Source organism: Lotus japonicus, chromosome 6 (genome assembly GCF_012489685.1).
Source record: "Lotus japonicus ecotype B-129 chromosome 6, LjGifu_v1.2".
NCBI lineage: Eukaryota > Viridiplantae > Streptophyta > Magnoliopsida > Fabales > Fabaceae > Lotus > Lotus japonicus.
In genome coordinates, this window is record NC_080046.1 from 29,630,179 (window position 1) to 29,635,066 (window position 4,888).

The following is a 4,888-nucleotide window of genomic DNA, read 5'->3' on the forward strand; positions in this document are numbered from 1 at the left end:
CATCCATCTTCATTGCCTCATGTTCAACTCCTTCTGATCAAACAAGTATTTAAGGCTCTTGTGATCGCTAAATATCGTGAAAGTACAACCATAGAGATAATGCCTCCAGATCTTCAGCGCAAACACAATGGCAGCTAACTCCAAATCGTGAGTCGGGTAGTTCCTCTCATCGTCTTCAACTGTCTCGAAGCATACGCCACCACTTTTCGATGTTGCATCAGCACACATCCCAAGCCTTGATACGAAGCATCACAATAAACTTCATAAGGTTCTTCTGGGTTGCGGGCAAAATAAGCACAGGTGACGTCGTCAATCGTTCCTTCAGAGTCTGAAAACTTGATTCACACGCCTCAGTCCATGCAAAAAGGTTGATCCTTCCTCGTCAGTTGAGTCAAAAGGTCCAACGATCTTGGCAAATCCCTCAATGAAGCGTCTATAGTATCCAGCCAAACCCACAAAACTTCTGATTTCTGTCACTGTCTTCGGTTGCTCCCAAGCCAAAACAGTCCTCTACTTTCGCCGGATCCACAGCTATGCCTTCCTTTGAGATAACGTGGCCTAAGAAATTAACTTCCTTCAGCCAGAATTCACACTTGGAAGGGTTCGCATACAGCTTCTTCTCTCTCAACACTTGTAGAACTTGGCGCAAATGTCCTTCATGTTCCGTTGCATCCTTCGAGTATATCAGTATATCATCAATAAACACCACTACAAACCGATCTAAGAATTCATGAAAGATGCGGTTCATGTAATCCATGAAACAGCAGGTGCATTTGTCACTCCAAACGGCATCACTAGGTACTCGTAGTGTCCGTAGCGTGTTCTGAATGCAGTCTTCGGTATATCCTCAGTCTTCACTCTGATCTGATGATAGCCTGATTTCAAATCTATCTTGGAAAATACAGCAGGCCCCTCGTAATTGATCCATCAAATCATCTATCCTCGGGCAACGGGTATCTGTTCTTGATCGTCGCCTTGTTCAGTTGTCGATAGTCCACACACAATCTCAACCTTCCGTCTTTCTTCTTAACTAACAACACTGGCGCTCCCCACGGTGAAACACTTGGTCGAATGAATCCTTTTGCCGAAAGATCCTCCAACTGAGATTTCAACTCCGCTAACTCCGCAGGTGCCATACGGTAAGGTGCAATCGAAATCGGTCCAGTTCCGGGTACAATGTCGATCACAAACTCCACATCGCGTACAGGCGGCAGTCCAGGTACATCTCCAGGAAAAACATCCGCAAAATCTCGAACCACCGGAATACCTTGAATATCCGATTCCTTCTTCCCCCTCCAGACTTAGCAATGAAAAGTACTTCTGAGTGCCCTCGCTCAACGATGCACTAATGTGGTTAATAGAAAGATACTCGAAAAGATCCGAGTCTGGGAACACCACTTTCTTTCGACTACAGTTCCAAAAAGACAATGGTAGTGGGATAACCAATCCATCCCGAGGATTACATCTAGGTTTTTAAGGGGGTAGACATACTAGGTTGGCATGAAAAGTTCTATCTTTATATACTACTGAACAGTGCATGCATGCGGCATTAGCAATTAGAGTCCTAGCAGGTGTAGTTACCATAAGATCAAAACTCAAAGTAGTAATAGGCAGATGCAGTCTTGATACGCAATCCTTAGAGACAAATGAATGAGTTGCACCAGAATCAAAGAGTACAGTTAGAAGATTACCGTCAATTTCACATTCTCCTCTGATCAAACCATCAGCTCCTTCAGCCTCTTCTCCATCCATGGTATACACTCTTCCCTTCGCCACTGGGGCGCTTCCACTAACAGCATTCACAGACGGTTCAACCTTCGGTGCCTTGCATTCCGTAGCCAGATGCCCAGATTTATTGCAGTTGTAGCATCTTGGTGGCCTCGTGCAATTGTTGGCATAGTGTCCCGTTCCTCCACAACGGAAACAAGTCACTTCACGGTTTGGGGTACGGCTTCCCGGACCCTCCAGAAGTAGCAGCAGCCATCGGCTTGTAAGATCCCGGGGTAAATCCTCTCCCCGCAGGTCGTTGATATGGCTTCCTCGCCTGAAACCTCCCTTTTCCCTGAAAACTCTGTGGTGTCGACCTCACCGGTCCTCCTGTTCCAGCCCTGTTGTATCTCCGATTCTTCATCAATTCCACCTCAGTTGCCTTCTCAACCAATGCCTGGAATCTCATGATCCCCAATGGTCTCACTGAATCTTCAATATCAGGCCTCAATCCCCTCACAAATCTCTTGCACATGTAGGGTTCATCAACTTGATCACGGAAAAACCGAAAGTACTTTGCCAGAGACTCTAACTTGGCAGCATACTCCGGAATGGTCATGCTTCCTTGTTTCAGAGTCAGAAACTGTGATTCACGCTCGTCACGAGCACTGTCTGGGAAATACTTCTCGAGAAAAGCAGTTCGAAAAGAATTCCAGTTCACCTCCACATGATTTGCCTCCATCATTCCTCTGGCGCCTCTCCACCAGTATTCAGCATCTCCCAACAACAGATAGGTTGCCAGCCCCACTTTGGCTCCCTCAGCAGTCTGTAACACTCCAAAGATCTTCTCAATCTCCTCTATCCAGAGTTCCGCTTTGTCCGGGTCAGTACCTCCCGAAAACTTAGGTGGATCCTGTCTCCTGAAGTCATTCAAACCTTTGTTCTGATCCAAAGTCGCCTCCCTCTGACGCTGGTGTTGATCACGCGCTTCCTCCGCAGCACGTCTCAAAGCATTGTCATTCGCTTGGTTAGTCATTGCCTGGGCCATAGTGGCCATCATCTCCGCTAGCTGATTCGTGTTCACCATCGTCTGTTAGCCCCAAGAAAACGGTTAGTCCTACTCGTAAAATAGCACCAAACTATTACATATGGTTAAAAAACCATGCAATCAATTAGAACGAAAAATCGTCCTGCAGACAATCAATTTTCCACTCTTTGCAGAGTCACACAACCTAGCACAGAAGACCTATTCCCCAAAGACTCCCAAAAGACTCGACTAAGCTCTGATACCACAATGTAACACCCCAACTTCCAGGTATCACTTTAGTAACCAAAAATAAACTTTACGCGGAAAACAGGTAATTTTTTTTTGTTTCTTTCCTTTAAATCAAAGCGATAAAGAAGTAGAGACAACACCCAACAACTAAACTAACCGATATACAAATATATACATCTGTACAGCCTCGGCTGCACTCCATGTCACGCGAAGCCGCAGTGACTCCAAAGTAGTACGCCCGCAGGCAAATATACAAACCAGAACTGTGAGTAAAAGTATCAAAATACAGTTATCCAAGAGAAAGTCGGCACTCAAAAATGGCCTGAAAGGAAGACCCCTATACTCCGACAGACTCTCTGTGATCCTCCTCAAAAGAACCACACAAAAAGCCACACATCGGAACCTACCCTGTCCCAAAAAGAAACTGACGATCAGAGCTCTACACAAAAAATGTCGCTAATCCTAACCTACCCTCCCAGCTCAGCTCACCAATCATCCTCCTCCTCATCGCTGCTCGGCGAGTAGCTCTCCCCACTGCTCTCGGAGTCAGAGTCGGAATCCACCGTAATCATCTCGGTGTCCAAATCCATAACCTCCCTCCTCACTGTCCTGCGCACCGCCCTAGTCGAGCCGGTCTCCACATCCACCTCTCCTGTGAGAACATCCTCCTCCTCCACCCTCATCAAGGGGTCCACACGGTAGCCGTGCGGTGAAGAGAAAGATAAGAGACGTGAGACAGATGGGACAACAGACTCCCTCCTCGGCTGTACGAGCCTAGATGATGACGCCACGTCGGTAGAAGCGATGGCAGTAGCCGGAGGTGGCACAACAGATATAGCAGCAGCAGCAGGCTCGATCTCCTCTGGGTCCTCCTCAACAGAAGGTGAAGTCGGAGGTGGTGCAGGTGGTGCATGTCCAGTGCCTGGTCCACAATGAACTGAGGGCGGCAAGTCAAAACTCAGCTCCATACGCCGTAGCACTCCGCTCGTCAGGCGTCCTCGCTCATCCGTCCGGTCCTCCATGACCCTTCCCCTATACGTCGCCCGGTGACCAGCCACATCGATCACCCAAGCGGTGGGGGCATCCCTATCCAGCAGCTCATATCTGATCCCCCCGAGGGAGAGACCGTCGAGAACCAGTCGGCCATCGACATCTGGCAGCAGGCCGACCGCCCAAAGACAAACATACAAACAAAGCCAAGGCGCTAGGGTCAACTCACAGCAATAAGTACATATACACACAACATGTGACAGGGTATATATATAAGTTGTTATATAAGCATATAAATAATCCTAGCATGTTATGGCTCTAACATTACTTCAATAAACAAACAGCACACAGTCTCAGTCAGCATGAATGTATGCGTGAAATGCACAATATGAATCCGGATTTGTGACGCGTTCCCGTTCGCCACAAGTGAAGCATTTTCACTATGGATGGACCATTCCCGTTATCCATCCTGGATGAAATCCATCCTGGATGAACCATTCCCGTTATTCATCCTTGGTGAACCATTCCCGTTATTCACCGAATGATGAACCATTCCCGTTATTCATCATTAATGCAAGGTGAACCATTCCCGTTATTCACCATGATATGCACAGGTGAACCATTCCCGTTATTCACCCGATTGAATGCAACGTGGTTAGCCAAACAACGAATCGCCCTTACCACGAAAGTGTTTAGCTCACAACCCAATCTCAACAAACCCATGAGTTAGTGTCGGTCAATACAACACAACTCCATTCACAGAATACACAAGGGTCTAGTGTCGGTCAATACAACACCGCCCAAACAACAAGAGCACTAGGTGTCGGTCAATACAACACGGCTCCACAACACTCCCCAAGAGTACTAAAGTACTCGGTGACTTCAATCATCACCATAGCTCACCTTAGTGGCTTT